Source organism: Symphalangus syndactylus, chromosome 8 (assembly GCF_028878055.3).
Source record: "Symphalangus syndactylus isolate Jambi chromosome 8, NHGRI_mSymSyn1-v2.1_pri, whole genome shotgun sequence".
In the NCBI taxonomy this organism is placed as follows: domain Eukaryota; kingdom Metazoa; phylum Chordata; class Mammalia; order Primates; family Hylobatidae; genus Symphalangus; species Symphalangus syndactylus.
In genome coordinates, this window is record NC_072430.2 from 74506806 (window position 1) to 74534490 (window position 27685).

General features: G+C 41.3%; 1 protein-coding gene and 1 pseudogene across 1 annotated transcript in view; one reads left to right on the top strand and one right to left on the bottom strand.

The window, feature by feature from the left end:
• The window catches only part of MYO3B (myosin IIIB), a 269300-nt gene that overhangs the window by 202595 nt on the left and 39020 nt on the right, over nt 1-27685 (top strand). The gene's annotated exons all lie outside the window — the stretch shown is intronic.
• On the bottom strand, nt 13339-14051 carry LOC129488027 (high mobility group protein B1-like; annotated as a pseudogene).

Below are 27685 nucleotides of genomic sequence, written 5' to 3' on the forward strand. Positions count from 1 at the left end.
TGGGAGGCCGAGGAGGGTGGATCCCTTCAGGCCAAGAACTTCAGGACAGCCTGGGCAACATAGTGAGACTTCATCTCTATACAAAAAAATTAGCCAGGTGTGGTGGCACATGCCTGTAGTCCTAGCTACTCAGGAGTCTGAGGCAGGAGGATTTCTTAAGCCCAGGATTTTGAGGTTGTAGTAAGCAATGATCTTGCCATTGCACTCCAGCCTGGGTGATAGAGCAAGACCCTGGCTCAAAAAAAGGGAGAGGGCACACAGTGCCAGTGTACTACAGGAGCAATAAGAAATCATGGTTGACTCAACTCCTCTTCCAGGATGCCCTCCTGAATTGCTATGCCAGTGAAATGAAGTAGCGTTTGGAGAATACCTTCCAAGATTTTGCATATTGTTGATAATGCTCCCACACAGTCTTCTTTTATTGACAATCTTTATCCCAACATCAAAGTGGCATTTCTCATTCCAAATATCACCTCTTACCCAACCAATGGATCAAGGAGTTATAGCAGCTTTTAAGGTCTACTGCCTGAAGAGGACATTTGTTCAGGCTATTGCTGCAGCTGAGGAAGACATTGAGAAAACACTGATGCAATTCTGGAAGGATCATAACATCTCTGACTGCATCAGAAACCTTGCTTGGGCATGGGGTAATGTCACCAAAGTATCTGTGAATGTCATCTAGAAGATGACACTCAAGAGGTTCATCCATGATTGTAAATAATTTGCCAACGTTGCAAAAATCAACAAGGCTGTGGTTGAGATGGCCAACAACTTTAACCTGGGTGTGAATAAGAATGAGATTGGGAGCTTCCAGAAGTGATTACTGAGGAATTAACTAAAAATTAGTTATTGGAACTGGAACAAGAACATGTAGCTGAAGAAGAGGCAAGAGAAAAGGAAACTACAGGAGAAGATGTAAAAAAGAAGAACCCCCAAGAAAATTCAGGGTTTAGCAGAAGTTTTGCAGACATCAACAAGCTCCTTAAAAAGTTTGATATCATGGACCCCAACACTGAAAGGTTTTCAATAATACAGAGGATGTTCATGGTGTATTATCTGCTTACGAGAAAACCTATAATGAAAAAAAGAAACGAACCAAGTAAACTACTATAGACATATTTCTGAAAAGAGTGACACCACCTCCTCAAGAAGAGCCTCAGGCAGGTCCTTTAGGAGGTGTTTCAGAAGTCATTGTTATCATAGGAGATGACAGATCCATGCATATTCTTGCCTCCGAAGACCTTCCAGTGGGACAAGATATGGAGGTAGAAGACAGTGATATTGATGATCCTGATCTTGTGTAATCCTAGGTTAATGTATATGGTTTTGTCTTAGTTTTTAACAAAAAAAAATTTTTAAAGTAAAAAAAATTTTTTAATAGAAAAAAGCTTATAAAATAAAGATATAAAGAAAATGTTTTTGTACAGCTGCACAATGTGTTTATGTTTTGAGCTAAGTGTTATTATGAGTTAAAACATTTAGAAAATTTAAGTTTATAAGGTTAAAAAGTTACAGTAAGCTAAGGTTAATTTATTATTGAAAAAAGAAAAAAATTTAAATTTAGTGTAGTCTAAGTGTACAGTGTTTATAAACTCTGGCAATGTACAGTAATGTCCTTCGCATTCACTCACCACTTACACACTGACTCACCCAGTGCAACTTGCAGTCCTGTAAGTATCATTTATGTCAAGTGCCCTATACAGATGTACCATTTTTTATCTTTCATATCATATTTTTACTGCACCTTTTCTACGTTTAGATACACAAATACCATCGTATTGTAATGTAGTAGGCTGTACTGTCTAGGTTTGTGTAAGTACTCCACAAAGTTTACACAATAACAAAATCACCTAACAACACATTTCTCAGAACATTATCCCCATCATGAAGTGATATATGCCTGTATATACGTGATATCGGAAGTTACTTTCCAGGACAAAAGTCTTGTTACAGTTGCTTTCTGAAAATAGAACCAAAAGGGATAGGAGAGTAAATGTTTTCTATGGGTAAAAGGACAAAGATTTTTTTAAATGAGGGGTTTCTTTCTCAAAAATTCTATCTTAACTTTTCTCCTTATAGTACAAGAGTAGACACCTAAGGTGGTTGGAAGAAATGGAAATACTCCTTCATATTTTGGTTTTACATCCAGTGAAATTTCTCATTATATCCCCACCCCACCCTCACACCCCTACATTAACATATTTTTTTAAGTTACCTATAATGAGGGAGCCAGAACCCAGCAAATGTACCTCTCCTCACAGCAGCTGAGGCTACTTTCTTCAAACATTTCCCTGCCCATTACCAGAAGTAGTATACTGTATATGATTGATTGACTTTTTTTTTTTTTTTGCCTCAAAACTCTCTGACTCTACAAAATTCATTTACCTGAAAGATCTTCCTTTTCGTATTTTCCTGCATGGAACTAAGCTAAGAAAAATCTGGCTGAATTTGGAGAAGAAAAAGTGGCCTGCTGCAGAGAAATCCAAAAGGGGAGAGTCGATGGTGGGGTGCTACACTTGGACACCAGATTTAGAATTGCCTGGACCCTGGGTCATAGTATTCACAGTGGCTTCTCTCCCTCAGGCTCTCTAGGGTGCTGCAGGGAGAAAGGTTTGGCCGTGACACTCTACACTCACAGTGTCTCAGATTTTGGCTTTGCAGTGGGATCTTAGAGTCAATTACCTTGAGAGAATATGTCTCAATATTCAGAGGCCACAGACTCCTGCTAAAATGGGCTGGAGAAGAAAAAGGACATAATAGCAGATTTGCTCTCAACGTTTAGAAGTGAACATTATCAAAGTGGGCCTTTGGATGCTTAATTACTTCTCTCTCCAAACTTGGAGCTTTATTTTTTCCAATTGCCTCATGTGTAGGTCATTTTTTCTTTAGGAAAATCTATTGACATAATTATTAATTTAGGTTTTTGATTGCTCTCCTTTGAGCATCAGTGGATTCGTGTGGACTTAAGAGATTGTACAGTATCAATATGTGTCTGCAATTTCAGACCTTCACAAAGACTCATCTCATTTCCAGGAGGCCTAAAACTCTTGGGTATCTGTATTAAAGGTTCATAGACCCTCTAGTATTTCTCATGATCATGCTAAATGAGTTCAAACTACTTTCTCTGAGATCAAAAATTAAAAATCAAAGAGATGTCAGGGTTGTAAACCACACCTTTTCACATTCAATGGACAAAAGAGATTTTCTGTGAAAATGTGAGGTTAATGACAAAGAGGTTAGTGACAGCAAAGGGTGGCTAACACAGTCATCAGTTGGCAGGTCTAGTGTGGAAAGAGAGGGTGCAGCAGAGCAGGACAAAGACTATTTTTGTGTATGTGTGGAATTTTCTGTGGAAAATTCTCTCACAGATTTTCAGCCCTGCAATCATAGAACTTTAGAATTAAAAAGGATTTTAGTGATCATCTATTCCAACCCTCTTGTTTCAGGGGTGAGGAACTAAAGCCCAGAGCATGTGATTGGCCCAAGGCCACTACATTTCCTGGTTAACTTTCTTAATGTCTCTTCCCCCATACTTCTGCCAAAAGAATAATGTATTTACAGAATGCACCAGTATTACGTATTGAACTTAAAAACACATTAAGCTTGGCAGTAGAAATCTAGAACCAGCTGCAAATGTTTACTTCCAGAAGTTCAACCATTTTGCAATAAACATGCAGTTGCTTCTCAACTCAAGGCAGTATATTCCATTATTAAACACGTACTCCATACCAAGCATTATCTTATACACATTATCTTATTCAATTCCCACAGTAATTCTGTTGAAGTTGATTTTTTAATTCCCACCTACAATGTGGAAAGTGAGGTATGAAGAGGTTAAATCATTTGCCCAAAATCCCATACCCAGTGCTGGGATTCCAGCCAGATCTACCTGAGCCAAAGCCCTCACCATAACCATATCACTAAAATTGTTCTCGTATGTGCCATTCTGTTGATAGAGGTGCTTTTTGAGGATGTTTTGAGTGTGGCAGGGTAGAAATATCCTTAAAAAGCTTTATATTATTGTGAAATTGGTGGTAAAGGGCCAACCTGGCAATGCTAATGAGGCTGTCCTTCAAAGACATAGGATTCAAGTGAAAGTTTCTCTTTAATAAGACCATTCCCTACACCCTGGGTGAAGAGGAAAGAGAACCAAAGATTTGCAGAATTTTGGGGCAAGAAGAGAGATTAGAAAGCCTCCCCAAACACCTCAATAAACCCCTGCGAAAACCGCAGCTTAGAGAAATTGAGAGCCTTGCCACCATTTCTAGGTTAAAACAAAATGAGTGAATGAATTGGCAGGCAAAGAGAAAATAAGGCAATTCACATTTATTGAGCACTTACTGTGTACCAGGCCCTCCCTGGGTGCTGTTTGAATTTCCTTTCCTTTCATCTGTCTCCTTCACTGACCATAAGGTTCATGAGGGCAGGGCAGGGATCATGTCCATTCTGTTTAGTGAAGTATCCTTGGTGCCCATCACATGGCCATGGTAGATGCTCAATAAATATTTCTGACTGTTGGAATACATTAATGAATGAATCACTCACCAGTTCCAAGGAGTCTTACCATCTCTTACATCTCTTTCTCTCTATCCATATAAATAATCTATAGATACATATAGATATGTAGATATCTATATAGATATATAGACAGATATATCTTTATCTGTTTTATGAGATAGATATATATAGATGTCTAGATATCTAGATCTATATATAGATATATATATATAGATAGAGATTATATACCTAAATAGATAGATGGATACATAGATACATAGATCTCTAGATAAATCTATTTACATCTCTTTCTATACATAGATCTATCTGTCTATAGTGAGAGGAGGAGATAGATTTCTAGAAAGAGAGAGAGAGAGAGTGAGCCAGCCTTGCTCTGTTGCCCAAGGTGGAGTCTAGTGGCACGATCATAGATCACTGCAACCTCAAATTCCTGAACTCAAGCGATCCTCTCACCTCAGCATCCCAAGTGACTGGGACTACCTGAGCTTGCCACCACACTTGGCTAATTTTTTAAAATTATTTTATGTAGGGACAAGGTCTCACTATGTTGCCCGGGCTGGTCTTGAACTCCTGGGCTCACGTGATCCTCCCACCTTGGCTTTCCAAAGTGCTGGGGTTGCAGGCATGAGCCACCATGCCTGGCCCCATCTCCATTTTATAAATAAGAAAACCAAGGTGCAGTGACCCAAAACAACTTACCCAGGTTCATAGAGTTTACCTAAGTCAGTTAATTGCAAGGTGCATAGCCCCGTGTATACATCAGCACAAAAAAGCTACATCACCAAGCTGATAAGCAGATCTGAATATCAGCTAACACTGGCTCTCTCCTGCCTCTTAGCAAGAGCTGGAGAACAAAGACCCAAGTGAGATCTGTTAGTCCTAAGATGTTGTTATTATCACAGTACATACTGGGATCTACTTATAGTATGCTGTGAGACATCATAAGTAATTAAAAGAGAACTGCACATCTTAAAATAAATGAGCTCTATACACTTGAACATGATGCAGCCTTGGCCTTACACTGTTTTGTTTCCACCTCTCTCTGATGTGCACATTAGTAGTCATTAGTCAGGAGCATCTGCAAGATTTTCCTATATCATGAAACATCCAAACATTTTTCCTAGAGAATCTATGTTATTTCTTGGGGCTCACTGATACTGTATATTCTGATATTCATAAAGACACTGTCACCAACTGTTAGTGGTGTCAGCCCAGCATTCCTCCTCCTCCACTTTGATCATGTTACCTTTCTTCCTTTGGAAAATTATACTCTAACATACACACTGTTTGTGGTTCTGATGGGGCTGTCAGGCATATTACACTAAACCCTGGCCAGAACTTTGGGTATGTGACCCAAGCTCATCTATCCAAATCAACTATCTCCCTGATCACTGTAATTGGTCCAGAGTAGGACAAATGCCTCAAGTTAGGCCTCTCTGAGACTTTATATATGGCTACCTCTTGATCTCCAAATCCCATCCTCCTGCCCTATCATTTCTACCACCACCGCCATGGCCAAGTAGAGGAAGGCTGTATGAAGTTAAAAAAAAAAGTATTGTCAGTGCATGGCGAAGCTGGGGAGAAGACAGCGGAGATGAGAGATGAGGAGAGGAGAGACTCTAGGCTTACAGGGGACAGCAGGAGAGAGAAGATACAGGTTACATGATTTTAGTCCCTGGAGTACCTGAAGCCAGCTCTTCTAGTAAGCCAGTGTTTCCTATGTTGGGTAAACACATTTGCAGTGGTTTCTGTTATTTGCAACTAACAGACATCTAACAAATTTTCTAATAGCAAATAGGAATTTTACCACAGGTTTCAAGGGAGAGAGGAACATGATGGCTAACTTTGTGCTGCGAATTCATTGCCAGCCTGAACATCCTACCCAGTAGCAGATGTGTTGAGGTAAACTGTGCCTCAACTAAGACTTACCCTTTGTGTGCAAATCCCAATCCCATCTATATTTCAGTCGCCACCTCCTTCTTGCAGCCTTTCCTACCTTGCTTTTCTCTGGTTGTTCCAGTCTGCCCAATGAGTATGCACTCTCCCAGCACACACACACACCCTTGTTGCTGTCACTTTCCTCTCTACTTTCCTGAAGGCAGCAACTACCAGGTACAGGAGGTAATCATTAAATCCTCATTAGCTGCTCTTGACCCAGCCGAATTTGTGGTGTAAAGAGGATCTGAGGACAGTGTAGTGCCCCAGGCTTCTGAGAAAGAATCTGTGCAGGAGAGGGACATAGACATGGGCTCTGGAGCCTGATGATCACATCTGGCTCTGATATTGAGCCATGGGATCTCAGGCAGGTAAGTTACTTACCCTCCCCCAACCTAAGTTTTGATTTCTGTAAAATAGGAACAGTAACCATCGTTTTGCAGGGTTGTGGTGAGGAGTAAAGATAGTACATGCCAATCACACCAGGTAGGGGGTGTTTCAAAAATGATAGTTCTTGCACTACTGCCTTAACTAAAGACGGCCAGATCATTGATGGGAATCTTGTGGGCACTGGAGACTTGAGTTGTCTGGTGCAGCCTTAGATGAGGAAAACTGAATTATGAGGTAGAAGCCATTATTAGCCTTATGTCTCTGCTGCATCTTAATTTTGCCCCTCTTCTCCTTGTTTACTGTTATTCTCTAAGTGCTTGTTTTTGTTTTTGTTTTATGAGACAGAATCTCACTCTGTTACTCAGGCTGGAGTGCAGAGGCATGAACATGGCTCACTGCAGCCTTGAACCCCCAAATTCAAGCAATCCTCCCACTTGAGCCTCCTGAGTAGCTGGGACCAGGCACACGCACCACCACGACTGGCTAATTTTTGTATTTTTTATAGAGATGGGGTCTTGTCATGTTGCCCAGGCTAGTCTTGAACTCCTGGGCTCAAGCAGTCCTCCTGCCTTGGCCTCCCAAGGTGCTGGGATTATAGGTGTGAGCCACCATGCTTGGCTTCTGAGTGCTTTAAGGGTATTCCCAGTTATGCAAGGTCCCCCAGCTCCAAAGAGCATGCCATCTGTGCCTTCGTAGGCTTCCCTTCTCACTGTTATTCCAACCAACCTTTCTCCTTGCTCAGCCAGCCTAATTAATGAATGAGGCTTCTGTGGTTGCAGTTGCTAAGGAATCCACCCTCCCAAATGTAGTTGCATCTTAGTGAGGACCTTTTACAGTCAAAATACCTGAATCCAGGTGTTTCCAACATTTTCACCGTCTATCACACCTTTTATTATTCTCTCTCTTGTTGATGCTATATTTTGAAATGGATGTCTTCTCCCAAGGGTAGGATTTGTTTAATAAAATTAACTTTCCCACTTCATTAGTTATAGAAATGGTTGCCATTAGGGCTCAACCCAAGAGCATGATACAGTCAATGTTACCACACAGAGTAAGTTAATTTCTGGCCAAAAGGAAAAAAAAAAATTGAAGTACTAATTAGCCTGTTTGTGATTCTGGCTGGGTTTGTTGTAATACTGCAAAGAATTCAAGTCCCATCACAACCTTTCTGAGGGGCACCCCTACCTGAACTCCCCCAAAAGCTGTCACTTCAGGTAGAGGCCCTGGAGAGGACTGGCCCATGAGCCCCTTACCTGGTGGGTGGTCCTTCTTTGACTGTTACCACTTCCAGCCCCTCTGCTTTCTCCTCACCAGAGCTGGCTTTTACCTGAGTTTATCTGGGCCTCAGAGTACAACGTAAATCGTGCAGAACGATGTTTCTAACTGTTCCACGTACCTACGCCTTACCACACATTCATAATTGGGCTTGATTTGGCCATGAAATTCCTTAACTCTGACTACATGTTTTTTCCCACCCATAAGGTTTATAGGGGGAAGAACAACTCATTTAAATAGCATCTCTTCCTCTGTTCTTTTTCCACCCTCTGCCCCCAAAGCACCACTACCCTACAAACCTCCCGCTGCCCCTCAGGGCCTAGAGAAGGCCCTTTAAGGGGATAAGAAATGGTGCATTTTGTAGAAAGCAACCTCCAAGCTGAATTAGGTGAAAGAAGCCATTGTTCTTAACACACATAGTCACCAGCCACAGGCCTGTAAAATAGGCTTAGATTCCTTCAGAAAAGGAGTCTCTTTGAGCAGCCTAGCCCCTTCTAACTAGGTGCACTATCTTCACCTCTTCTTGACCCTCATGAAGTTGGTTTTCTGTCTACGCATTTTTCTGCTTAGGCAGGAAAATATGGTTGGGATGGGGAATCTCCATTTCAAGAGTGTAGTGCCAGAATTCTGGGCTGTCCAACATTTACCTTGCCCTACTCTCAGCATCCCTGTCTTCTTTGGGAAATCTCACTGTCTAGGTGAGAAGTAGGCTCCATGTTGTCTCTCTCCCACTACAGACCACCATGGAACAAACCCTTGAAAGAGGCCCTGCCTCGAGAGCAGCCTGGCCAACATGGTGAAACCTCGGCTCTATTAAAATACAAACAAAATTAGCTGGGCATGGTGGCACACCTGTAATCCCAGCTACTCAGGAGGCTGAAGCAGGAGAATCGCTTGAGCCTGGGAGGCAGTTGCAGTGAGCCGAGATTGTGCCACTGCACTCCAGCTTGGGCAACAGAGGGAGACTCTGTCTCAAAAGAAAAAAAAAAAAAAAAAAGAAGAAGCCCTGCCAAGCCGGTGCTCCTCCCAGCCTCTTCAGCCAACCAATCAAGGAGATGTGGAGGTTGGAAAACAATAGCAGCAAGGCCTGTTTCTATTGCCTGGCCCTCCAAAGTACCCCTGGATCCTGCCTATTGTCCATGCTGGGTTCTCAACCCTCCCATCAATTCTATGAGTCCCTGACTTCCTTCCAATGAATCTCCTTTTTGCATAAGATGGTCTCAATTGTTCCCACCCTGTCTAGTGGTTAGGGAAAAAAAAAGAAAAGACGGTCTCAGTTTCTGATGATTACAATCATGAACCCTAAATGATTGTGGTATTATCCTCAAGGTGAATGAATCTTCTGGACAAGTAGATATAATAATATCTATTATTAGTGCCTCTGTTGCCAACATTTCTGGCTCTGTGTTCTGCTGTTTATTGCTCACTTAACTAAACAGCTTCACATTCTAATACAATGAATTGGAATAAGATGGCTAGAGAAAGATCAGGACAATATCAGAGCAGGGAACAAACAATTCTAAAAGAGTCTAGTTGTGCAACCTATTTCTCAACATAGCACCTAAACATCATAATTATGGCATTTGGGGACAGCTAAAATGATTGATTTTCCAGAAAATATCTGTTGTTTAATTACAGGATCATGTGGGTCTTTTGGCAACCAACAGATGCCAAAACAGACTTTACGCACCATCTTGAGAAACTTGTGATTTGCTTAGTGTGCTTTTAATTTAAAGCATATGGTTTCACATTCAACTGCAGTGTCCAAAATGAAGACATTAGCAATGAATCACTCTATTGGAGAAAACGCAGTGCTCCCAGACCAGGTCTTTTGGTCTGTGTATTCAAATGGTTCTGTTTAGAGGCATAAACACAAAGCAGCTCTGCCTGCTTCAGCCGGCTGTTCCTGGGATTCATGAGACATCAAAGGGCCTCAGGAACGAATTCCCCTGCAATGCACAGTGCTTGGCACCATGGCCTGCCTCCATCTGAATAAACAGAGTGCAGTTTGGTCACTGGAAACTAGGATTAGAATGATTAGAAGGCCGAAAAGATCATTTATTTTGTGGCAACTTTTCCTTTTTGAATCTCTCAGCCTTCCAGCTTAGTCTGACACTTCATGGCCCTTGGGGAATCCAACTATCCTGTGTGGAAATTCAGAACTGCAGCCTTTATACTAAGAACCACGCTATGGCTACAGGCCGCAGACCTGAGTCCATTGAGACCACATGTGATCTACCTGCTGGTGAGGGATGGCAGTAAGGACACAGAGTGTAGTTGTAAGGATGTTGGCTCTGGACTTACATGGCCCAAATTTGTATCAACAAGCCATTTCCTAGTTATGTGAACTTGGGTTAAGGGGTCCTGGGCTTCAGTTTCAGAATCTATAAAATGGTAATACCAGTACAAATCTTTCAGAGTTGTTACGGGAATTAAAGGAAATTACCCATGTCCAGAGCTAAGCTAAGAATCTAGTACCTAGTAAGCTATAAAACTATAGTTAACCATTATTGTAATTATAATTACAACTATTATTAGAAATAGGTCCTGCCTCTGCTTAAATTCAATGCGCATTTAATGAAGTGCCTACTGCAGGTCAGGCCCAGTGTGTTAGATGCTTTTACATACTTCTCAGAGTGCTGTATGGCTTGAAAAATAGCTTTTGCATTTCTCTGTTCATTTTCTTCGGTGTTTCCACCCATCCTGTCTTCATTTCACCCTACAGGACATTCTCCCTCACTCCTCATTGTGTTCTTAGTCATTCTCTATCTCTGTACCACCCAGTAGTAAGGACTACATCAAGCTAAAGCATAGAGCACTGTTCATACTGGTAGCACCCATTTGACTATACTCCAGGCAGTTACATCAAAGGAGAAGCATTTCAGAAGGCGTATACAATCTGCTTTATTTTCCAAAGAGAGCTGTGGGTAGAAAATCTATTACTCCCAAAGATTATAGTAGCTCTTTACATATTAGGCACAGTAATCTGTTGTCAAATATAGCTGTTATAAGTATTTTTTTTCTATTTATTATCGCTTGTTTGTTTTTACTGTTAAAAGGGTTTGTTTTTTTTTTTTTGCCTGTAATCCCAGCACTTTGGGAAGCCAAGGCAGGCAGATCATTTGAGATCAGGAGTTCGCAACCAGCCTGGCCAACATGCTGAAACCCATCTCTACTAAAAATACAAAAAATTAGCTGGGCATGGTGGCGGGCGCCTGTAATCCCAGGTACTTGGGAGGCTGAGGCAGGAGAATTGCTTGAACCTGGGAGGTGGAGGTTGCAGTGAGCCGAGATTGTGCCACTGCACTCCAGCCTGGGCGACAGAGTGAAACTCCATCTCAGAAAAACAACAAAAAAAGTTCTTTTTGATGTACTCAGCTCAGTATTTTAGAGTGCTTGCCCTTAGTCTCATGCTCAGAAAAATCTTTCCCACCCTGTGATTAAATTTTCACCCATATTTGCTTTTATCATTTTTCAAATTTTTTAATATTTAGATTTAATACAAATATCCTTAAAATGTTTATCTTTAAACTAGGATTTATCTAGCAAAAATTATTAAATTCATAAGTCAGCCATGATTGTTGATTATTTTCCCTTCCTGGAGATCTTGCCTTGCTTCTTATGGCAGTGATGGCTCTGGGAAGGTGCTAATGAAGGAATGCAGAAATGGTCCACTGGATGTAAGCGATAGAGAACTCTGAAGATAAGCCCTTCCTAGTTTTTTGTTGTTGTTGTTTTGTTTTTTTGTTTTTTTTAACTCTGCAATTATTAGTTTATTAGTATCATCTAGGACTCAGATGTTCAGTATTCCTCCTGAAATTATATAAACAAATGCAAATGGAAATAATACAAGTCAAAATTATATAACAAAACAGCACTCCATCACAAAAGCATGTAAAATTATAAGAACGCTATTTTAGAATACTGGCACTTCAAGAAAACGACAATCTCAAAACCCACAAAATTGCCAAATTGTTCCCTAAACTGCTAAGCAGATAAACATGACTAATGAACGAGTTTGGGTTTTGTAAAGAAAAATCTTTCGAATAAATTGAATAATTCATACTGAAATGCAAAGTTTAAGTATCTTCCTTCCTCCTATCTACTTGGATTTATAAAGAGGCAAACCATAATAGGGGAAAATATACCCTATTTTAAAAGCTGGCTCAATTAAGTAAAAATACTTTTAATGGAAAGTCTCGTTTCCTGAGCAGTCCATATTTAGATAAATGGGAAAAGACATCTATAGCCAGGATTTTCATAGTCTTCACTGAGACTAATGTCAACAAAAAATTTAATTTGGCAGTCTTATAGTCTAAGCTCATGCTTTTGGGGATACATTCTCAGGTCTTCTTTAATGTGGGAACTGTAAAATATCACTGCCATTCCATGGTAATGGGAGTTAAACAATAGAGACCTCATGTAAAGGATAAAGCATACTTTTCTATTAGTCCTTTAAGGACAGACTTTCAAAATGTTTGCTTCTATTAATCCCATGCTGTGAGTGGATTGATTACTCATCAGTTTGTAAATATAAGTGGGCTATGTGAAATTTCTTAACTGATCAAGATTTCAAACTTTCAGTTATGAATGAAAACTATCTCAACTTAACTTTATCCCCATTGTGATATGCGGGGTGCATAGACAAAAGCTTTTTATTAGCTAACTATATGAAAGGATAAACACTGTAATAATTCATGTGATTCAAAATGGGCAAAAGCAAAAGACTAGCTTCCCCTCAAGAAGAAAAATTTCAGACCTATGAAAAGGACAACAATACTAATAAAAAAAATTGTATGTACTTAGAAGCATTCAGAATGTCAACAAAACAGCTGCAACTTTTTATTTTGCAATTACAGAGTGGTATTCAGTTAACAGAACAACAATTATTTCACATAAGCTGCATCAGAGACAACTAAAGATGAAAAACTACCATCCCTATATATAACTAATTTGTGCTGTGCACCAACAAGAACCTGCTTTAAATTTCCATGCCAGTTTACAACCCCCATACTGTACCAGGCAAGGTTAGTGGCTATTGAAAATACCACCAGGACAGGGCTATCTAAAGACACATTTGGTAGTATGTTAACTATACGAAAAAAGACACTGTACGGTGTAAAAACAAATCTTACACAGTTTTTTCTTTAAAAGGAGTGAGTTGTGTACAGGGGGGTTAAATGCTTTCTAGACAAGGAAAAAAACGAGGCTAAAACCAACTTATTCATCATCATCATCTTCATCTTCCTTATCTTCCTCCTCTTCCTTCTTTTTCTTGCTTTTTTCAGCCTTGACAACTCCCTTTCTTGCTGCATCAGGCTTTCCTTTAGCTCGATATGTAGCAGTATCCTTTTCGTATTTTTCTTCAGCTTGGCAGGCTTATTTTCATAAGGCTGCTTGTCATCTGCAGCAGTATTATTCCACATCTCTCCCAGTTTCTTCGCAACATCACCAATGGACAGGCCAGGATGTTCTCCTTTGATTTTTGGGCGATACTCAGAGCAGAACAGGAAAAAGGCTGAAGGAGGCCTCTTGGGTTCATTGGAATCCTCGAACTTCTTTTTTGTCTCCTCTTTAGGAGGGATATAGGTTTTCATTTCTCTTTCATAATGGGCCTTGTCCACCTTTGCCATATCTTCAAATTTTCCTTTCTCTTTAGCAGACATGGCCCTCCACCTCTCTGAGCACTTCTTAGAAAACTCTGAGAAGTTGACTGAGGCATCTGGGTGCTTCTTCTTACGCTCCTCCCGACAAGTTTGCACAAAAAATGCACATGATGACATTTTGCCTCTCAGCTTCTTAGGGTCGCCTTTGCCCATGTTGAGTTATTTTTCCACAGCGAGGCACAGAGTCGCCCAGTGCCCATCCGGCTCTCACTTGCCCCGGCACTGTCTCTATGGAGCTCAGTGTACTGCAGTGGCTGTGAGAATGGGAGCCAGGCACAGCCTCCTCACCCTCTCCACTCTGTAACATTACCCTTCCTTGTTTTTATATAGTTTAATGATTTGTAGCAATATACTGTAATAACTTAGCCTTTTAATTTGGGTTTTCTGCTGTACTTGTAACAAAGTTTTGAATACAGAGTGAATCACTGTTAATAGGATTTGTCTTCTCAAGTGTGCTAGGGCAGGAAAAAAAGTTAAATTCACTCTTAGGTCCTTTTTACTTTTTGCTTCTGCTGTTCTCATTCCAGCCAAGGCTTTCCTCACCTCAGTTGGACTATTATAATGTCCTTTTTGATTCTCTTCTTTCCCTCTCTCCTCTAAATTATTCTGCATGCCACTGCCAATTACTATATGTTGTCCTCCTGATCAGAAGCTTCAATGTCTCCCCAGAGCTCATGGGATAAAAGACAGAATCTTTAAGAATGAATTATCCCAGGCGCAGTGGTTCACACCTGTAGTCCCAGCACTTTGGGAGGCCAAGGCGGGTGGATCACCTGAGGTCGGGAGTTCGAGACCAGCCTGATCAACATGGAGAAACCCTGTCTCTACTAAAAATATAAGATTAGCCAGGCATGGTGGTGCATCCATGTGTAGTCCCAGCTACTCAGGAGGCTGAGGCAGGAGGATCACTTGAACCTGGGAGGCAGAGGTTGCAGTAAGCCAAGATCTCACCATTGCACTCCAGCCTGGGCAACAAGAGCGAAACACTGTCTCACAAAAATAAAATAAAATAAAAAATTCCAAACCTTCACAAACTTTATTTTCCTAAAATCTCCACTTCCCTGCCCCTGAAATCAGTGGTGATACTAGGGGAAGGGCTGTGGGCACTTTAAGCACCCTCAGAATACATTACTTAAGTCCATGAAATCCACCCCCCCCCCCACAGAAGTCTTGGTATTGTTTGAAGTTGAAAATATTAATTGTCCATATAACTGTGAAAGAAAGCATCTTTAGGAAACATTGCTATTTTGAAAAAATCTAGTAGCATATTATCTAAGAAAATACAAAATACTATGCGTTTGCTATATAAGCCATTTGTTGACCTATAAAATATTTTATTCTAAAAGATTGTTTTTCTAAACATCTTAAAACTTTCATATTTTTTTCTCTTCTCATTATTCCTATGACGTAGATTAGTGTCACTGATATCCCCAGATTTCATAGATGAAAGAGTCACACAAACATCAGCCACCTTTTTTTTTTAACCACAAAACAGGAAAACAGTAGTTATTCCCAATCCAACCGTCTTTGGGATTTAGGATGACAGTTGTCTACTTCATATTGGGTAAAGGTTTTGTGTGTTTTCAGGCAAAGGTTTTGTGTAATCATTCAAGAAAATTTTGGGGTTGGTTTTAAAATGCTTAGAAAAACATAAATATTCATCAGTAGAAACTTGTTCATATAATGGCACATCCATAAAATGGAATACTATGGAACCATGAATGAGAATGACATAGCCGTATCATCATGGACCACATAACGATGTTGCGATCAACAGTGAACCACATATAGGATGGTGGTCCCGTAAGATTATAATCCCATATTTTTGCTGTACCTTTTCTAAGTTTACATATGTTTAGATACACAATTTTTTACCACTGTGTTATAATTGCCTACAGTATTGTGTGCAGGAACATGCTATACAGGTTTGTAGCCTAAGAGCAACAGGTTATACCATATAGCTTAGGTGTCTGATAGACTATACCATCCATGTTTGTGTAAGTACACTATAGGTTATTCCAATGAAGACAACATTGTCTAATGGCACATTTCTCAGAACATATCCTCGTTGTTAAGCCTTGCTTGACTTTATGCAAAAGCCTCCATGTTATATTGAAATATGAAAAAAGCAAAGCACAGAGTGTGTAAATATGCTGACATTTGAGGGTTTTGTTTTTATTTTTATTTTTGTTTTACAGGCAGGAGATGTAGCCTTAGAATTGTATGTATATAGAATAGTTCACACAAGATACTATTGGCAACAGTTTCCTCTGGAGCAAGGGCTAGGGTTCTGGGGAGGACTTATTTATTCCATAATCTTTGATGCTATTTAACTTTTTTTCTATACCTAAAGTGTGTGAATTTTTTCAATTAAAACTGTTAAACATTTTAAAAATAAAATTTATAATGAAATTTTACCCTCATTTAATGACCCTTAAGCTAATAGGGAAGTGAACTCTATCAACAGATACAGAAACCAACTAGGTCAGCACTTTTGAGTTAGAGAAGAACAATAATTCTTTCTGAAACAGAAGAACATTCTTCAGTGACTGCCTATCATTCAGAACTTAAGCAACAAAAAAAAGACAAAGCAGGGATAGAAAAGCTATAATAATTAAAGCAACCCAAACCATTTCCTTCCAGAAATGTGGGAAAAGAAAGTAGAAGAGAAGGTGACCCTTAAGGAACATGGTATTTCAGAAAGAGGCCACACATGCAGTTGTGCACATGTATACCAAGTTAGCTAGTTCTCAAGTCTCCATTTTTGCTGGTGGTAGAAAACAATCTGGTAGCTTCCAGGTAAACTCAATCACTTCCAGGATTTTTCACACTCTCTCTTTAATATAAACACAAAGTTAATTTAGGCTTCTCCTCCCTCACCCTTCTTCTCTTATCCCCTTCTTAGCCGAATTTTAAAACATTTTTTACTGTACCTGTTATCTGTATTTCCCCCTCGAGAACCCCTTTGGGTCGTATCGCTCTCCTGAAACACATTATCAGGGTTGCCAAAGACCTCCAGGTTGCCAGATCCAGAGGGTCTTCTCTGTCCTTTTCTCATTCCACCTCTCAGCAGCATTTGACAAGGCTGACCCATGGTTTTCTTAAACCACTCTCTTCTCAGCTTCTGTGAAGACTCACCCTTCTTGCTTTCCCCCAGCCTCATGGCTGCTCTTTGTTTCCTCCCAAACCTCTAAATGCCAGGGTTCCTCAGGCGTCAGAGAACCTTTTTTCTTCTCCCTTTACATTTATTCTCCAAGCCTGAAATTCCACTGGTGTGTTGATGATGCCCCAGTTCATATGTCCAGCCCAGACTGTTTCTCTGGATTTTAGACACACACAGAGCTTCCTACTTGATATCTCCACTCAAATGTTTCCAGGGTATCCTGTGCTTAGCACGTCCAGAACTGAACTCTTGATCCCCTCATGTCTTGAAAACCTTAATCCTCCCTTGGTATTTCCTGTTTTAATAAGTGGCATCATGTTTGGCCGGGCACAGTGGCTCACGCCTGCAATCCCAGCACTTTGGGAGGCAAGGGGGGTGGATCACCTGAGGTCAGGAGTTCAAAACCAGCCTGGACAACATGGTAAAACCCCATCTCTACTAAAAATACAAAAAAAATTAGCCAGGCATGGTGGTGGGCGCCTGTAATCCCAGCTACTCGGGAGGCTGAGGCAGGAGAATTGCCTGAACCCAGGAGGCAGAGGTTGTAGTGAGCTGAGATCATGCTACTGCACTCTAGCCTGGGTGACAGAGTGAGACTCCATCTAAAAAAAAGAAGTGGCACCAATGTCCACCCAAGGACCCAAGCCAGAAGTCTGGAAGCCATTCTTGCTGGTCTCCTTTCCCTCATTTTCCACATCCAGCGCATCAACAAGTTCTGTTTTGACCTTCTGCATACATCTTGATTTTGTCCGTTTCTCTTCCTCTTCACTGCCACAACCCTGGTCCAGATAACCATCGCCTCTGACCTGTAGTAGCCTCCTCACTGGTCCCCTCACTTCCCCTCTTGTGTCGCTACGTATATGGGACTCCCACCAGAGACAGTGATCGGTGTTGAAGAAATGAACTGCTTCATGTCTTTTTCTTCACATTTTCCTTCCATAACTTCCCATTGACTTAAAAAAAAAAAAATTCAAACTCCCTCCCTGGCCATCAAAGCTCTATATGACCTGTCCATACTCCATTTCTTCAGCTTTACCTCACATCATGATCCCCTTCCTCACTACATTCTACCTGTACTGGGCAGATCTGATCTGCCTCCAGGACAATGGAGATGGCATTTGCATTATGCTGTCCCCTCAGCCTAGAACACTTTTCTCATTCTTCAGGCCTCAACCATCAACTCTTCAGAGAGGCCGTCACCCGCCACCATATCCTTGAGTTCCTTTTCCTCTGTAATTTTGACTTAAAACAACCTATCCGTTTCCTAGCCTGCAATTATTGTTTATAGTTGAACTCTATCACTAGAATGAATGAAATCTCCATGAAGCTATGAGTCATGTCTGTCTTGCCCACCTAATACATTCCTAGAAAGTGACACATGGAGGACGTTCAATCAATGATGGGTATTGCTGTGGATTTAGGAATGCGTAAATATTTGCAACATTTTCTCTAACTCTGCTATGATGTTCCTTATAAAAATAAAATACAGGCCAGGCGCAGTGCCTCACACCTGTAATCCCAGCACTTTAGGAGGGCGAGGAGGGCAGATCACCTCAGGTTGGGAGTTCAAGACTAGCCTGACCAACATGGAGAAACCCTGTCTCTACTGAAAATACAAAATTAGCTGGGCGTGGTGGCACATGCCTGTAATCCCAGCTACTGGGGAGGCTGAGGGAGGAGAATCGCTTGAACCCAGGAGGCGGAGGTTGCTGTCAGCCCGGATAGCGCCATTGCACTCCAGCCTGGGCAAAAAGAGTGAAACTCTGTCTCAAAAAATAAAATAAAATACAAGTAATAAATATGTTCTTCTCTTAATAAGTAATTATCATCTGGGAGGGAAAGCATTCATGAATAGAAATTTATATTCCTATTTTTCTCAGTTATAATAAGTCAAATTGTATGAGAGATTGTTGCTATTAGATAGTTTGTTACTACCAAACAATTTCAAAAGGTACAAACTAATAAAGTGTACATATTTAGTTTTAACTATTGTATCAGTTGGGATAGATTAGATTATGATGCAGAAATAAACAACCACAAAGGTTCGTTTCGCATTTGTGCTATACTATATGGGTCAGCTGCGGCTCTGCTCTGTGTCCTCTTCACTCCAGACCCCAGGCTGATATAGCAGTTTTCATCTAGATCATCCTGGGGGTTATGGCAGAGACTTGGCAAACCACACTCTAGTTTCTATCTACAAATACACATACCCTTTTGGCCCACATTTCACTGGCCAGAGGAAGTTTCACGACCATTCCTGAATTCAGCAGGGTAAAGAAGTGAATCTTTCTGCTGGGAGAGGCACTTCAGGGATAGGAACACAAATATTTAGTGTAAAAGTAATACAGTCTATCACAGTTAGCCTGAGCAGCTACTGTTTTCACCTGGTAGTAGCTAGCTACATTTTAGTTATTAATATATATCCCAGCAGTAAATAGGACTAGGCTTATGCCATTTAGCCTATTCATAAATGCAATATTATATGGTAAAAATACCTACATTAGTGTTTTGACCTGTATTTAGCATTTTATAATAATGTAGGTTTCTTTTATTTAGTAGACGCTCTAGGTAAAGGAACAAAGCTTGTAGAAATCAGGAGTTCTAAAGTATAATAGAAATCCCTCTGCTTTGCTTGTTGATTTGAAAGATATGTTTTGTGAAGGAGAAGTAATGTAATTAGGGGTCACTGACTTTTGATGTTCTGTTTTACATTTGTACACTTTTAAGGGTACCTATAGACAAAATCCAGAAATGCTTATGAAGTTGCCTGAAATTTGGAGACAGGTACACTTCTGGAGGTTTCCTGTTCTAAGTTAATCCCATGATGTAAAGAATAGTTACAGGCGAGGCGGAGGTTGCAGTGAGCCGAGATCGGGCCACTGCACTTCAGCCTGGGTGACAGCATGAGACCCTGTCTCAAAAAAAAAAAAAAAAGAATAGTTACAGACATCAGAATGGTTTGGGAGCATATGGATTCTGGGGTAATTTTATTACTTACTTGCTATGTACCTTCTCTTTCTACAAGTTACAGATATTTATATGTAAGTGCCACAGACTTCTGAGTACAGTTCATGGGCAACAAAAGAACTGATAATCAATTAATAGACATTAAAAGGATGGTACTTTGTAAGCATTACTTTGACTTCCCAATGGGATTATACAAGATTGAAGGATCCAAAAGACAACCAAGAGAAGTTCCCATTAATGATAAACAGCATTTCTCTTATCCTCTCCTTTGCTTCTCCAAAGGTGGTACCTCAGATTCTTGTTACCATTTAAATGTCCTTTGCATAGATGTGCTCAGAAAGACATCACCCAATAGGAAAAAAAACATATAACTTTGCTCATGGTCCCAGTATGCTTCAACTGGCTTATTCAAGCCCAAAGAGAGAGAGCGACAGACAGAGAAAGAGAGAATGTGTGTGTGTTTCAGCACTTCCAGCCTCTAATGAAATTAACCGTTGATCTAAAACTCAGAGATACAAATCCAGAGAAAACTGGAAGCAGTCCAGGGCCCACAATATAAAGTTAATTACCTAAGGAAAACTACAAGAAAGACTTTTGTTTTCCATCAAAATCTCCTCCCCAGGCTGTTAGCTATGTCGTACATGGGCCCAATCGATACATTAGCGCTTGAGAACCAAAGTCCCTTGGAATAAATTAATCTGTCAGGGAAAGAAATAAACAAAGAACAAATTAACATGTTTTAAGACATTGCTTAAATTTTCATAAATACAGACCTTGAGATGGGATGATGAGTTCCCAGGAGCCAAAGCTAATATTTGGTTGTAATTAAGAGTTGCTCTTTCATGTTTCTTCTGATGTAGGTGGGAAATCACCCACGTGCTTGCTGAGTTCCTTCACAAATGCCACTGTTTACTTTATTAATGAGAAATGGGTGCCTCACACATTATACTGGCATACTTAGCTTGTTTCACCTCTAGCTAACATTAACATAATGGAAAACTATACACAAATATACACACTCACACATATACATACCACACACACACACACACACACATGCACACACGCACATGTCATACAAGCAGGTATTCCTTCAGGAATCTCCATACATTTTTAGTGGCTCAAAAGGACCTAATGGCCTAATACATGATATACTAGACCCATCTAAGATGTTCATACCTCAGACCTCTGTTGCTAACAATCCCTATGTGCCCTTCCCTGTGTGCAGGTGTGGAGTGAAATTGCTGATGATTAGCAGGAAGAGAGACAACTATGTAAGTTACTTATTTGTAAGGACTCATTGAAATACAAGAACCAGAAAAAATCTATGTCAAACTAGCGTAGACCAAAAGACAATTTATTGGGGTCCAGTGATGTCATTAGGCTGCTGTTTCTTTCTCCCTATGGTTCAGTACTGCTTATTCTCAGCAGGTTTCATTATCAGTGCTGGTAAGGTGGCCACTGCCAGCCCTGAGCCTATATCCATGAAGTAGAACTCAAGATCCCAAAAGACAAAGGGCTGGTCCTCTTCCAGTGTCCATATCTCAGATCTCCTAGAGGAACTGCAGCTCTGCCTGGGTCCTGCGCCCACTCTTGAACTAACTAATCACTCTGGGTGGGGAAAGAGGGGCCAGGCCCTGGCCATGTGTTCAAATTGATTTGGAAAGAGGCAGACTGGGGAGATCAGCCACATCCAAATGCCTGCAAAGGAAAGAGGAGACTCTCACCACAGCAGAGGGGTAGAGATGTTAGACAGGTCGAACAACCAGTGCCCACCTCAAGAATTTTATTTCCAAGGCCAGGTACGATGGCTCACGCCTGTAATCCCAGCACTTTGGGAGGCCGAGGCGGGCGGATCACGAGGTCAGGAGATCGAGACCATCCTGGCTAACACAGTGAAACCCTGTCTCTACTAAAAATACAAAAACAAAATTAGACGGGCATGGTGGCGGGCACCTGTTGTCCCAGCTACTTGGGAGGCTGAGGCAGGAGAATGGCATGAACCCGGGAGGTGGAGCTTGCAGTGAGCTGAGATCGTGCCACTGTACTCCAGCCTGGGCGACAGAGCGAGACTTTGTCTCAAAAAAAAAAAAAAAAAAAAAAGAATTTTATTTCCAATGTATTCATCATGTTCAATTGCTGAGTGAGCTGATTTACCTAAGAGGCCAAGATAGAGATCCTTATGTTTATATAGCAAGTCCAAGCTCTGTTAACAAAATTGATTACCCAGTATCAGGCGGTCAAGTAATTTTCTATCAAGTTCTAAACAAAAACTCACTATAGGCGTTTAAAAGCTGACATGAGATACCTACATATGTTTCTTTTCTCAGTTATGGTAGCTTTCTCAAATGAATTTAAATAACTTCCTACTTCTCACTACATCCTACTTGATGGAATGTATCTGTGCTAATTATCTTATTACTTACTATTACTAAAGCATACCCAGGAAAAACCAACAGAGTACAGTACATTTTATCAGTTGAGAACTTTTAAAATGCTAATTTCTGTGTTTGCATAATTTCATAACTCAGCACTCTTGAGGATTTCGCATTTGGATAGTAGATGAAATTTGAATTGCTTATTTTGATGTGAGATGTTTGTTCTAATTATTGAGCAATTTATATACTGTGAAGCTAGTTTATATAATTCTCAATACATGGACACAGAGCTGGAAATACATTAATATTCTCCAAAGCTATACTATCATGGAAAAGAGAATAGTCTCTGAACCAAGTAGTTGCAGATCCATGAGACCAGAGGAGCCGTTGAGTCTGTCCTTTTCGGGAAGCAAGATAAGCATTGCTGGTGCTTTATTAACCTCCATGTAGGATTCAGATTTACCCCAGTGAAAGGCATGGCAAATTCATCAGGACTACAAACAAACCATGTTCTGAGATGGATGGGATTAGCAGGTCAGCCCCCTCGGCAACTGGAGGGGCACCACCTAGATCCTTATGAAGCAGAGATTTGGCAGATTAAAAACAGTCTGCCTCAAGATTACTTACATAACATCCGTCATGTAGAAGCAGTATGTTTAACCCATGATTGGGGTAATGTTTTTAAGTAAATATTCTATCAATAATGATTGGGCTTTTTTGTTTGTTTGTTTTTTTCAAGGGCAAGGGCCAGAGTCATTTTGGCAAAATAGAATCCCCAAAGACCAGCCCCTGGAATAACATTTATTGCAGCAAAGCTTCACGTAAAATGTGTAAAATGAGTGTGAAAAAAATTTGCACAAAATGTGGGTGTTGAGGACAGTGGGGACAGTGGGAATTCTACAGATTGGAAATGAAATCAGGAGTAGTTCATCAGTGTTTTCTCCTTGAAAGTTATATTCCTGGGGATGGGAGAGGACCAGGCAGGAGAATTCAAAAGCCTCCTACTACTGCATTCAATAAAATAAAAAGAAGACAGCATGTTAAAGAGACTAGCAATAACATTTCATAAAACTTTGAAAATAGCAACCATGAGTATAGCACAATTGATTTCTATACACCATCTCTTGTTCATAGGGAACTTGTCAGTTTCTCCCTCCCTATAGCTTCAATGAGGAGTTTATGGCTTTATTATGCTTTGTTACAAGTGAATAGACTGAAGCAGGGTTTTTCCTCCTATGTGGACCTACATCCAAATGTAGAAACTTCACAGATCAATTTTTGAATTCCATTTCCTCCCTGGCCCAAAAATGCTTCTCAAAAAATAGAAAAATATGTTGTCTGTAGCATCCTAATGGATCTGCAGGCCAGTTCTCAGGGACACTGGGTCCTACTCATAGAACAACGGTGGACTGCCTGGCCACACCTTCCCTTGATACCTGGGCATGATAGGCGAGCCTGGACTCAGCCACCCCCTCCCTAAAAATCTGCACTCCCACCAGTTAGCATAAACTAATGCATTGTCTTGTCTGTCACCTCTTCCAGTTTGGTCCAGCTCCCATGAACCCAAACACTTTACAGGAAAGGGCATGACAGGGCAGCCCAACCCTGGTGGTGCAAGGGCCATTCCCAGTGTGTGTTTGCATTAAGGGGTTTGTGTGAGGTGTCATCAGATCCTGGGAAAGGAAGCTTGGCAGCGCCACTGCTCAGGGCCTTATGGACAGCAGGGCTAGTTGTTGTGCCCTGACCTACGATTCCTTTTTTTGTGTAAATAATCTCTATCACTTTCTAACATTCTATATGCCACACTTATTTATTATCCCTATTGTTCATTGTGTCTGCCCCTCATTAACTGCTAAACTCCATAAGGGCAGAGATCTTTGTTCACTACCACATCCCCAGTGTTTAGAACAAAGCCAGGCACAGAATAGGCACCGAATAAAATCAAATGAGCAACAAGGAACAGATTTCACCATCAGGGAGAAAAGGAGTCTGACACGCTGACCCACATGTAACAGTGGAGGCAGGAGTTAGAGGGAGTAAGGATTCTGGGTGCAACATGGCAATTGATATTTGTGCTCATTTTACCTCACCTAGCCCAGTGCAGGTATTACATGGAGGAAGAGACCATGCTTGTGAACAAGAGAGAGGCCTTGTTAAATCCCCTAATACTTCAGGACAAGCAACCTTACTGTGCAGCTTTCTTAGCAGAGCATGACCCAAGGAACATGTCTCCTTTTTCACTTTAGAAAGACTCAAGCACTGTCTTTGTGAGGACTATAAGCTCTCATAGGTTGGGCGCATCAGAAGCGATCTGTCCTTGGTAAGTGGGGAGGCCCATGCAGAGCACTGGGACCAGGGGCAACACTCAGCTTAGGGTGTGGACTGGCCATCCTGAGCAGGCGACTCTGGTAATGCGGAAAGCAGGGCCATACTCCAGTCTCTCTCACCACCCACCTGGAGCTCTTCAGGAACTTCCCAGCTACCCTCCAGCTTTCACAAACTATTCTGTGTACCAACACCAGATCATCTCTGTTAATCTCACTCACTCTCAGCAATGACTTTTCAGAAGCATGAAAACAACCTCCCATCAACTTTTGGTTTGGAGTGCTGAACACAATCCAGCCTGCCAGCTCTTAGTTCCCACCCCTACCTGCAATCCAGGTTCACACTGGCACTGATGGGACTTCACAGAAGAGGTTGTTCCATTTGATATCTTAAGTCTATGTTGAACTCTGACGCACACCTCAGTCCTTCCATCCTCTACCCAGAGCATCCAAGCTCCACGTTAATCCTTCCTTCTCTACTACCACACCTGAGATTCTAAGCACTACTGCTAAAAAGCATATTAATGCAGATTGATGCCACTCACAAAATCATCATCTCCAGTCCTAGCTGGGCCTATAACACTCTCCCAAGTCTGAGTCCTTTGATGATTAATACTGAATGTCAACTTGACTGGATTGAAGGATACAAAGTATTGATCCTGGGTATGTCTGTGAGGGTGTTGCCAAAGGAGATTAACATTTGAGTCAGTGGGCTGGGAAAGGCAGACCCACCCTTAATGTGGATGGGCACCATCTAATCAGCTGCCAGTGTGGCTAGAATATAAAGCAGGCACAAAAATGTGAAAGGAAGAGACAAGACAAGATGAGCCTCCCAGCCCACATCTTTCACCTATGCTGGATGCCTCCTGTCCTCAAACATGGGACTCCAAGTTCCTCAGTTTTGGGACTCGACTGACTCTCCTTGCTCCACAGCCTGTAGATGGCCTATTGTGGGACCTTGTGATCATGTAAGTTAATACTTAATGAACTCTGCTTAATATGTATATCCTATTAGTTCTGTCCCTCTAGAGAACCCTGATTAATATAAGTCCCGAACAAGCTCCCACTCCCATCCCCTTCTGCATTCTATTTCAAGATTTCATCCCTCTCTTCAATCCTCGTGCTCTCTCTCCCACCTCCCCTACCACTAGGGTGTAGCAGAAGCAATGGGGCATAACAAAGGGGGCATGGACTTTGGTGCCAAATGAATCCTGGCTCGACTCTCTGCTTCTTAGTTGGATAAACCTAAGTGATTTATTTTTTTCTGCAAAATGAGGATAATAATTCTCACCTTGTAAGGTTGCTAGAGTATTAAGTGAGATAATTTATATAAGGTATCCAGAATGCCACCTGACACAAAGCACACTACTCAACACATAGTAGCTATTATGATGGGGATCATCATTGTCAGCAGACTATCTGGATTCCTGGGCTCTCTTTGGAGTAGAGAGAGGCTGCAAGGTAGGAACTCCCTTTACCTCCTGCTGGGATTTCCAAATGTCAAATCCACCTGCACTCATCATGAGCTGAACCTGCCATTTCCATAAACAATTGCTCTTCCTTCTCTCACCAGCACTTACTCCTCTTTGCTGTGCTCTTAACCAGAGTTTCTCAAATTTAATGTCCTCACAGCTCATCTGGAACCTTAATATCAGATTCTGATTCAGTAGGTCTGGAACAGACTGAGATCCCATATTTCTGACAGTCTCCCAGGTGACGTTGATGCTGCTGATCCAAAGCCCAGCATCTATAGCATAAGGTTTTCTATCATATTCTGTCCTGCTGCACCAAGGCCACAACTCCCCCTCAGTCCTGACTCTCAGAGAATTCACAGGCCCTATCTCTTCTGTCTTTAGAAAGTTCCCTCCCAGCATGAGCCCTCCACCTGTTGCTCTCTTCTCCACTCTTCACAGCCTCATTCCTTGGAAGGTAACTCTTACTACTGGCCCTTCTTCACCTCCCGCTCCCTCCCTTGCTCACTAATCTAGCTTTTGCCTCCAACACAGTCTTGAAACTGATGTTATTTAATGTCACAGTCACTTTCTGTTTCTTACATTAAATGACCTCCCTGCCTCTCTGTAGCATTCACTACTGTGGAGTCCCTCTCCCAGTGTTTCAGTATCACACTTTCCTCTGTTTTGCCCCCTGCTCTCCGATCCTGCCTTCACACGTGACTACACTTGAAAATCCCACAGGTACCTAAAACCCAACATATCTAGCTCTAGACGTATCTTCCTCCCTCACTTCACCACACACGTTTACTCAGTACCTACCATGTACCAAGCCCACTTCTAGGCGCTGAAGGAAAAGCTGTGAACAAAACAGGCAAAAATCCCTGGCCCATGGAGCTGACGATGGGAAAGTCAGGCAAGACAGAAAATCACTTGTATAGAAGGTGGCACCTACAAGTCAGGATGGAGGGATAGGGTGTGCTAGAGGCACAAAGCTGTCTGAGAAAAGAGCTTTCTAAAGAGGGAATGGCCAGTGCCAAGGTCCTGAAGTGGGAGCAAAGCTGGTATGTTCCAGAAACAGCAAGGAAATCAGTGTAGACAGAGGGAAGTGAGTGAGGGGAGGAGAAGGAGTGTATTCATTATCTATTGCTTCTTACAAATTACACCAAAACTTAGTGGCCTAAAACGGCAAACATTTGTTATGTCACAGTTTCTGTGGGTCAGGAATCTGGACACAGCTTAGTATTGTGGGATCTGGCCAGCAGCCCACAGTGCAACGGGGCTCTCTTTGTTCCCAGGTGGATCGGCAGTTTGAGAAATAATAGACACACACAAGATAGTGAAAGCTGGGTCCAGGGGTGTCACCGCCTTCTGGTCCCACGGTGCCAACAATGCACTGGATATACTAGCATTTATTATTAAGTTTAGTGAAGGCAGGGGTAGGTTAGTGAGGAATTTAGGGTCATTTGATTATGAGGTGAGATGGTCACATGGGGATGAAGTAATTATTTAACATAACATTTGTATGTAGAAGTACAGGACATTTGTATGTAGAAGTACAGTATACAGAGATAAGAATTTACAATATAGTGTGTGTGTCAGTAATTTCCAACAGAGC